Here is a 10,500-nt window from a genome sequence, read left to right on the forward strand (position 1 = left end):
TACCCCAAACACTGCCCTCTCGCCCCACTAGCCCCAGCCCACGGCCACTCCGTGAGAGAAAGGTATGGAAAGAGGAAGGGAAGCAAGTAGGGCTCACAATCGGAGCTTTGGTCACATTTGCCTTCAGTGCCTTATCTCCTTCTCAGCCCCACTATGTCCTCCCTGCTTTCCTTTTCATCACCTAGAAGGCCAATGTCTGGGGCCCCCTTGGCAGCAGAGCACCTCCCCAACAAGACTGTCCAGGTTTTCTTCTCCTCTCCTCCCACAGCCCCATCAAACCCAGCTCCCACCCACTGCCCCTAGAGGATGACAACTGATAGTGAGGATTAAAGTCTGATAGCTTATTAAGCCCTCAGAGCAAAAGAGGGCACAGACTTAACCCCCCAGAAATGACCAACGTGGGAAAGAGGTGAAGCAATGAATTTTTTGCGGGGGAGCAGGGACAGGTAGATTTCAGTGGCAGGTATCTAAAGCAAATATCCAACCCGTGATTTTATTTACATTCATTCATACATACATACATGCATATACACACATACTCTGACAAAATGCAGCAAAGGACTTCTGCATGGGACAAACATGGAGATCGAAATCTTTTTAAAAGAAGGACCCAGGTGGAAGCCTCTAGGAGTGAAGATCTTGGGCAGGCAGTGGAAGAGCCATAAGGAGCACGTTCAGGACACGTGCCAGGGGTGGCCTGGAAATCCTCCTGCAGCTAGTGCAGTGCACCCGCCCCCTTGGGAGCAAGGACCAGGTTCAGCTTGGCCTAGGTAGCCGTTGGCTGTGCCTGCCCAGCAAAGACCCCAGGAGACCTGGCTGCTGAGAGGGGGGAAGGCACAGGAAGAGGAAAATGTGAGAACCAGGGAGGCACTCAGGACACACTTCCCAAGGCTCTGCAGAGGGTGCTACCCAGAGGGAGGGGAGAGGGGCCCCATGGAGAGGTGGCCTGGGTCCTTGTCTTTCCCCAGGCAGGGGACCTGGGGAGAGAAGCCTTAGTCCCTCTGCAGCACCATAACCTGAGTGTTGGGGCTGTTCACAGAGGGAGAACTAACTTGCTGACGGATCTGCCTTCATCACAGCGTAGCCTGCGGTGAGGACAATAGGGCAGTTTACTAGGCTCTGTGAATTGCCTCTCAATCCTTGGCCCTGGCAATTTACTTTCTTTTTCTTTTTAATGAGGATTCAAGTCCAAAAATACACACTCACACACACACACACACACACACACATACACACACACACGCACGCATGCACTCAAAGGGAGGGTGGCAAGAGGAGTCAAACCCCAGAGCGCATCTCAGGCTTGAAAAATACGCAGGCTGTGCTCGGGGAAATGTCACTGCTTGGCTGAGAGTATGGGTGGCACTGGCAGGCAGGGAGAGGCAGAGAACAGGAACCGAATTTAGGAGTGACTGGAAGGTCGACAAGGAAGAAAAGCCAACGCACAGCATACATACGTAGAAACAAGAAGCTCCTCTGAGCAGGGCTCGTTGCCTTCACAGCAGCCACGGTTGCCCCTGGGCATAAAGAACTGGCCAGCGCTGTCTCCTCGGTGGACACAACACACCAGGCTGGCTCCTCCTCCGAGCCCTGGTTTCCGCCGATACGTGGAACGTTGCTCTGCCACCCCCACCGGCTCCACTGCCACCTACACACACAGGGCCATCCAATCTCCCAGGCTTGCTCCCATCTCCATCTGCCCTCAGACACCTTTCTGTCAAACCACATTGGTCTCCTGTCCTCTAACCATTTCCCACGCCCCAGAATTTTCAATAATTTGAGACGTCTAACTTAGCCTTTGGTCCTAATCTGTCTTTGTATTGTTTTCTGGAGGTACAAGTACATCTTGTCTCTCCCTCTGGAAATCACGTGTCCTCGGGGTTCAGGCACCGTGCCATGAGCCTCTCCTGTCTTCTTCTGGCCACTGTGGCCAGCACATGATCAGGGACAACATGGAAGGACACAGACGTGGGGACTAACTCAACTTTGACCTCATGTTCCTGACTGGCCACCAAGAACTTGCATGACTGGGACAAGCCCCTGGGTGCTGCAAACACCCACGTACCCCTCCCTTCCTCTCGTGAGTAAATGGCACTTTTCCATGTATTTTTTTCCACCTAAAGCTGTTTCGTGGAGGGGCCCTTCTTTTCTAGTTCAGTCAAATCGAAACCTCTTTGCCTGAGGCCTAATCATATCCAGTCGCCCGGAGTTGCCATATTATATCAAAAGATGTCGAAAGCTTTATACTCACAAAACCACAGCACATGGGGGATTAGACCAGAAGAATTTAACTCGCTTAACTGCGATAAAGTCTGGTTAGGGAGATTACAGCTGTTTACCCGAGAAGTAAATAACTCGGAGCCCTGCCTAGGCAGAGAGGAAGGGAGGGCTTGTCTGGTAATTTTATCATCTTGCAGGAAGAAAAAGGAGAGGAGAAAAGGGAGAATAAAAGATGAGAGGTGATAATCTCTGAAGTAGAGATCACTCTTGTGTTACAGCACATGCCAGAAATAAAAGATAACCGTGCTTGCGATCTCGCTGAGAGATGGCCTGCTCAAACAGGATGGCCGCCTGCCTGCTGCTACAAAGATGGGAGAGTCAAGGGGCAGCCTAGGGGACCACAGAGAGATAAATGTTCCAGGCAGAGAACAATGGGGCGGGCGGAGGTTCCAGGAAGAGAGATGGGCAACACAGAAAGGCGGTCTCGTCTCCTCTAGTCCAGAATACATATATCCTTAGACTCCAATAATCCTACACCCAGAGCAAAAGTCTAAATCATCAAATAGAGAAATTCTCAACTGTGGGCAAGATGGCAGGATGGAGGGAGGAGCACATTGCCCAGAAAGGAGGTGGAAGGAGAGAGGAAAGTGTGGTTTGAAAAGGCATGTTTTATGATCTACTTCGAAATTTAAAAAAATAATAATAAATTGCTTTTCCAATATAAACTGCAGCAAGTAACGCTCAACAAAATCTTACCTGAAGTGGCATGAATTCAAAAAAGAAATGGTTAGAAAACACTGATTCTAGTCCATCCTCCCCACTTCACAGGCCGGGAAATGGAGGCCGGGAGAAATAAAGGGACTTACCCAAGATCACACAACTGTCCCCAGATAAGCCAGGAAAAGAAACAAAATCACAGATATTGGTGTTCTAGAAGAATTATTCCTGTTTCACCATTGGGCTTCTGGCGTGCCAAAGAGCTTCACCCCAAGAGCACTGCTCCTGGACTCAGCCTGAGGTTGTGGCCACCTGTGGACTGCGTCCTCAACACCATCCAGCACCAGAGTCCTTCTCAGAAGGAAGGAAGGAACCTTTATTGGGAGGTGTCATGATGTCGTGGAAAAAGCTTGGGCTTCTGACATCAAGATTTGATTCACGGCTCCTCTGCTCAATAGCTGATGACTAAGAAAACAACTTCACCTCCCTGAGCCTCTATGTCCTCATCTGTAAAATGAGGTCTCGCCTGACATGACTACACCACACAGCCATTGTGAGAACAAATGACATGATGTAACTAAAATGCTTAGTATTTAGAAGACATTCAGTTGTCAGTTTCTCCGGCATTATTTCTAAGTACTTAAAACTGTAGAATATCGAAGAGACCTTCTGAGGTCATCTCGTGCTCTCCTCATGGGAGAGAAAACTGAGGGCCAGCTCGAGGAGCCCCAGCCTAACACTCTGCCCCCATGACTATGCTGTGTCCCCACACTATGGTGTGGCAGGGATGGCCAAGAGCCTGCTGCCCAGCTCTGAACCTGTCAGGGACACTCTCCTTCGCCTCACCACTTCAAGTTTGTAGGAAAATCGCAAACCTTGTGTGATTCTCTTTTAAAGTTTTCCTATGATAGTGCGTCTATAGCCCCTTGTAAAGGAGATTGTTCTGGAGCCTTAACAACCTTAGAAACCCTATTGCAGGTGTCCCAAAGAAAGGGCTGGAGCAACTGAATGAGAACTTTAGGTGAAACATAAGGAAAGTTTCCCTGATGAGTCATGGGTGGAAAATAATAGAGACCCGTATTCGTTTCCTTCTGCTGCTGGAGCAAAATACCACAAATTTAGCAGCTTAAAATAACACAAATTTGTTATTTTACACTTCTGAAGGTCATGAGTCCGAAATGGTTCTTACAGGCCTAAAATCAAGGTGTCAGCAGAACTGTGTTCCTTTCTGGAGCCTCCAAGGGAGAATCTGTTTCTTTGTCTTCTCCAACTCCTAGAGGCTGCCTGCACTCCCTGGCTCGTGGCCTGTTGCATCTTCAAAGCCAGCAATGGCCAGTCAAGTCTTTCTCACATCACATCACTGACTCTGAGTCTGCCATCTTCCTCTTTTACTTATAAGGATCCTTGTGATTACATTGGACCTACCCAGATAATCAGGATAATCTCCCCATCTCAAGGTCAGCCCATCTGCCACCTTAATTCCCTCCCCCGCTCACCATGTAACATAACCTAGTCACAGTTTCCAGAGATTAGGATATGGACATCTTGTGGGGACCATTACTCTGCCTTCCATAATACTCAAACCTCCTCCCCACCCTCCTCCCTGGCAGGTTGACAGAAGACATTTTGGCTGATCACAACACTCATTTCTGCCTCAGAATCCTTCTCGACACAATGCTTCTGGCAGTCGCCATGAATCAATAGGACTTGGCCTAGAAGCAAAATCTACTTGCTAACCCTGACTGCAGATGGTAAACTCTAGAATAGGGCAGGGCTGTTTATGAAATATTGATATCTGCGGGCCATCTCAGAGTTTTGGTGTAGTTCCAGCAAAAGACAGCAATTCTTAGACTGCTGTTCTTCCATCCCATTTCTGACATCAGAGCAACTCCGCTAGCTACAGGGGCCCCTCCCAGCCCCCCAGCTGGGACCTCAACTGATGGCAGGACATTTTCCTGGTCAGGTTTTCGTGGGGATTTTCTGTCTGACGCTAAGTTGTCCCATGTGGATAACTGTCCCACTTGTTTCAGGGTCACCGGACAATACCTCCTTCAGTCACTTTCCAGATCTGCCCAGAGATGCCTGCAGAGCCCGGATTCCATACAGGAATCTTTCCTCTGAGGTGCCCCTCCCTGCTGGCCTAGGGATATGGCACTGCCAGCTGGGGCTGCCCCCATCACACCTGTTTCCATAGTGAAAAATTGTATCTGTTTCCCTTGCTCTGAGAGGGTTAAAAACAAATGTCTGTTACAACTGTAGGACAATCCAAAGTTCTGTCATGCTGGCCAGGAGATGGTAATCAGTGCGTTTGTCCAGACATTCCATGTGCTGGCTCAGATTTGACCCCAGTGGTGGAGGCATCTATTGAACTAAAGAGGAAGGCTGGGCTATGTGACTTAAGTGAAGTCCCTACCCAACTACCAACTGGGTACATAGGGCTGGAGCAAGTCACTTCAAGCCTCTGTGAGCCTTCATTTCATCTAGTCAAAAAAAAGAATGTTGGGCCATGTTAATTCTAGGATCTGTTAAAATTCTTATAGCAAACAGTTTTGGCTCTCACAGCCTGGAGTGGTTCCAAAAGGGAGTAATGAGAAGAGTGGGAGACTCAGAACTGTGGGTTCTGAAAAATGGCTGAGGACACTGGGCACGTTCAACCAGGAAAAGAGAAGCTGGCGGGCAGGGCCCGTGACAGTCCTCCCAGGCGCACGGCCCATTTGTAAAGCATCACATTAGTAACAATGACTTAACTTTCACTGGCTCACTCAGGGTGTCAGCCTCTCCGTAATTACCCCTAATATTTCCAGAGTCCCTAGGGGTGCCTCATGCATGCTTAAGACTCACACCATCAGTTTTCCGGTCACCCACCATTTTGTTCCTCTTGGACTGCTCTGGGCCCTCTGCGAGGACACTGGACACGCTGCCTCTTGCTGGGTGCTGCTGTCTCTGCCACTGCAGAGGTGCTGGACGCCCCCTGAGGCCAACGAACTGCCTGCAGGTTCCACGACGTGGGGGAGGAGAAAGCCTCTCTCCCCACTGTGTGTTTTCCTCCGAAAACAAGTCCCAAAGCTGGTTCCCCAGTGACAACCACATGTTAGTTTAAACTAGTCTCTCCATTTTCCTGTATGGCCTTTTTGCTCTCCATAGGTCTCCTAAAGAAGTCCAGTGGGGGCTGAGTTGTGAGCCGTACACCAAGCCCTGCTCAGAATTGCTCCTGCCCTGCTGCGATCAAAGCTTGGTTACCTGGTCAGCTGTGTGTGCCTGGTTCCTTCTTGCTCCAACGTGAGCTCCATCCCAGGAGGCTCCACAGTCTCTCATGCAAATAGGATTCGAACAGGCCCACCTGGCAATTCACCGGGCCTGCTCAGACATGCCTCACCAGGCCTGTGTTCAGGCTGGGACTCCCTGCGCACTTCATGTGTGCCAGCCTGCCACGTGGGACAGGCACTGTGCTTATGCCTCCCAGCCTCAGGAAGACCAGCAAATGGAAGCTACAAAAAGACAAATTTTATTCCTTATATGTTGAGCAAAAAATCTAATGGATCTCTCTCTAGGTATGGTGAAATTTCTCAGGTGATCATGAGTGTTCTATAACAGGAACTGTTTGAGTCAGATGGAGCCCTAACAGGGATGACATTAAGAAGATGCCCCAAGTGTCAGACATCACCCTGGAAATCTGTACATCTATCATCTTTCACTGTGCAATGCATGCTGGGAAAGCCCCTCCTGAATTGCCCTGGAAAAAAGGTCTCAGGCTTAGCAACTGGCTTCATGGCCCCGGGGAGAATAACCACCCTGAATTCCTCTTCAGAATCTAGTTTTCAAGGTTGAGACCCTCCTGTTTGCAGATGGAAGAGTGTAGTAGAGTAGCCATGACCTTCTACGACCTGCAAGGGTATTGCCGGGTGATTGGGTCCAAGGAAGACCAATCTGGGGGAATTCAGTTTATCCAGGAGAAGAGATAATTCAGGGGGTACATTAGATACCCTCAAATGTACTAGAGTCTGCGTGAAGCAGAAGTACATTAATATGTTCAGCTTAGGGGAGTGAAAATGGACACTGGATTGGAGTCAAATGATGAGACTGAGCTGTAGCTCCCTCCCATGCAAACGGGGATTTCAGGCAAGTCATGTAAGGTCTCTTAAGCCTCCATCTCTTCAACTGTAAAATGAGCCTAATAACATGCAGATCATAAGGTTGTTGCGATGAATTAGGATAATTATGTGAGAGTACATTGTGAACTGCAATTGGTCTCCCCAAGCTGAGCTCCCTCCTGTGTCTTATTCAGCTTTCTAGGCCCAGTGGCTGGATCCCTACCTGGCATATCATGCCAGTGTTCAGTAAATGCCCATTGAACGAACTTGATGTTTCTGGAGAGGAGAAACATCTCTAGAAGGCAATCAATAGTTAGAAGTTCTAAGGAAGCTATTTAACTGAGGCAAGATCTATCTAACAGCCAGAGTGGTCCATCAGGCTGATTCAGAGGCAGAGGGCTCTGCTCCATGGAGTTGTTCAATCCCAGGAGGCCTGACTGCTGTCAGATGTACTCTAGAATGAACTCTCCCCAAAGAGAGTGGCAAAGCCACATCAAGGTGTAGATACTTCTCTGAAATTTACCTTGCTCACCAGCCCAGGAACCTGCCTTACCCATCAGCATCTTAGCATGCAGATTCAAGCTCGGGCCTCACTACAATCACAAATCACTATGGGCCGTGCACCTCTGGGGACTCACAAATCACTGCCAACCTGAAAGTTGCTTGCGCCAAGGGTTTGTTGAAAACCATCTTCTCTCGCTAGACCTCCAAATCCAACAGGCTACAATGTGGTGACCCTTTGCTTATGCGTTTGCACCAGACAAGCCCTACCTTCTCTCAGTCATTCAACAAGCATTGATTGAGTACCTAATCTATGACAGGCACTGTGGGAGGGTGAGGAGGTGGGGGTGGTGGCTGAGGGGGGATGACGGCAGGAGTAGGATACAGCATGCACCAGAACAGATTTGCTCTGCCTTCAAGAGCATGCATATCTATCCAAGGGACAGACATTATGTTGTAATCAAACAAATAAATGTATAATTGCTAACTGTGGTCATTGCTCTGCAGGAAAAGTAAAAGGGATGTTGAGAGACTATACGGGGTCCACAGTCAGAAAAGGCTTCTCTGAGGAAGCGACATTTGAATGGAGACCTGCGGGCTGAGTGCATGCAAGCCGGCTGAAGAGCAGACTGAAGTTCTTCAGAATGGCAGGAACAGCGTTTGCAAAGGCCTGAGGCCGGAACGTGACTGAGACAGTCCAAGAGCTGAAAGAAGGAGTGTGTGACTGGAAAGAGAGAGCCGGGGGGCCCAGGGTGCATGTGAAAGATTTTGTCTATCTTATCCTAAATGCAAGGGATAAGCAGTAAAGGCTCTTCAGCGAGGACTGATGAGATGGATTTGTGGCTTTAAAATGATCACCCCCAAGAAGAGGGTGAAAGGGACGCAAGAGTGGAAACAGTTAAAAAGCTATTGGGGGCTAGGGGGAGGGGCGCAGTGGTGACTTGACAGAAGTGGGGTGGCAGTACAGGGACACTGCAAATATCGATTCTAGGTGAGCTGCCACCCACAGGAAAAGGGGAAAGAACCCTATGTGCTCCGGGAAAATGATGAGAATAAACTTAAAGCAATCCCTAAGTCTTAGCATCTGAAGACATATAATTAGAGTCAAAAGATAGATCTTAAGCCCAGATCATTCACGTAGCCTCAGGCTACTACTTAAAGAAAAAAGAATAGAAGGACATACACCAATACATTAGCAGAAGTTATCTTGGATTACGGCGGCTCTTCCAAGTTCTCTCCAGTCATTTATGCATGTCTTTTGAAATTAGAAAGGAAAATCCATATATTAATTTAAAAAATAATAATGTCATCTTCTCACTTCCTGGGTGTGTCTCTAGGAAAAAAATTAAAGATGTCTGCTGGGATTTCAGCTTCCTGTCACAATGGTTATCCTTACTGCAGAATAACGAGGGAGAGGCGTTCAGAAATAGCAGCATCAAATTCTTACTCTCAGAGAGTCCTGATGTTTAGGACAAAAGCATCCACCTGGACTTGGTTTCTTCAACTGCCCTGATAACAGGTACGGCTCCTTTCTGTAGCTGACCCCCTACCATTGCCTCCCAGCCGCACCCTCTCAGAGTAGCTCCTCTCAACCACACCACCTCGGCCCTGGCTCCCAAGCTGCTGTCTGCTGGACCAGAGATAGACATCTGACTCAAGCTACACCAACTGGATTTTCTTTCAGGAGTTCGGAATTGAGACAGTCAGACGAAATGGAGAAAGATGATGGTACTTGAACAAAAATGTGGTCATGTAGCATCGGGGCACAGCTGACGCAAGCCGAAGCCAGGAAGAAGTCAAGACAAAGAATCTCCCCAAGGAAACCCCTGATAGGAGAAGGAACAGAAACAGAGAGAGGCTGATCAGGGACTGCATGGCTCCGGGGAAGGTAGAGGAGGCCACTTCAGTCCGCGCTGCCCACCTCATTCCCTGGATGGCCTGTCTCTTCTTAGATGTCTGTGAAATGGACTGTTGTATCCTTTCAATAAATCCTGTTTACTGGAATTTGTTTGAGGGGTTTCTCTTCCTTATATCCAAAGAGCTTCAACTAAGAAATTCTCCTCATGTTCAGCTAATAGCCCAATCTTATTTCCATCAGATTATCTAACCTGCTGGTTTTCAGGCCTCTGCCTAGGTTACCTGGGGAAGGTCGTGGACTAGGGTCTCTTCCCTTCCATGAGGTTCCCTCCAACCAAAGCCCCCACCCAACCAGGTCAGGCCATGCTCCAACTCCAAACTGGGGGCAGTGTCTGCCCTCTCCACAAGCTGAACAAACCAAGAGCAGGCTGTAGCCCCCTGCAAGGCCATCCTGCATCTCCATCAAGAACTCAGTGTCCTATGACCTCGTGAACTTCCCCAAGGCAGAGATTTGCCCCTTGGGGAGAAGCCCCCACGGGAAGGCCAAGGGCCTAGCAGCCACTGCCTCAAGCCAGAGAAGAGAGAGAGTTTGACAGCTCCAAGGTAAAGCCTCTTTTTATTAAGACAACACAGAAAACTTTTTTTAACCACAGCTGACATCACTCTAATAAATCACCATCGTGTCTTGCGGGATAGAAAAAGCCAAAACACTGTCACATTTGATTTTGCTGGCTACTCGCATCTCGAGAACAGACCATGTGTTTTTAATCAACAACACTTTGTTTTGCATTTCTCAGACCCCAATACTCTTTAAATAGTTGCTTTTACCAGAGGGCTATTTTAAACCCAGGGCCAGCGTCTTTGTAGAGGACGTTAAGAAACAGAACACCATGTTACCCGTTCGCCAGGCTTATCCCAGGCTCTTTCTCTGCTGGGACGATTGTGTCTTATGTATTATCTATCTGCCTGTTTCAGAGGGGGCTTTCCTTTTCCCTCTTTGGGAATTTAATTAGATGTCTTCCCAGAAAGTTGGAGTTTTTTGGTCTCTCTAACAGGCAACCCAACTGGGTTATGGGAAAATGGCAAATTCCCAGCCAAAGGAAACAGAGCAAGT

The sequence above is a fragment of the Diceros bicornis genome, chromosome 29, assembly GCF_020826845.1.
Source record: "Diceros bicornis minor isolate mBicDic1 chromosome 29, mDicBic1.mat.cur, whole genome shotgun sequence".
NCBI classification, from domain to species: Eukaryota; Metazoa; Chordata; class Mammalia; order Perissodactyla; family Rhinocerotidae; genus Diceros; species Diceros bicornis.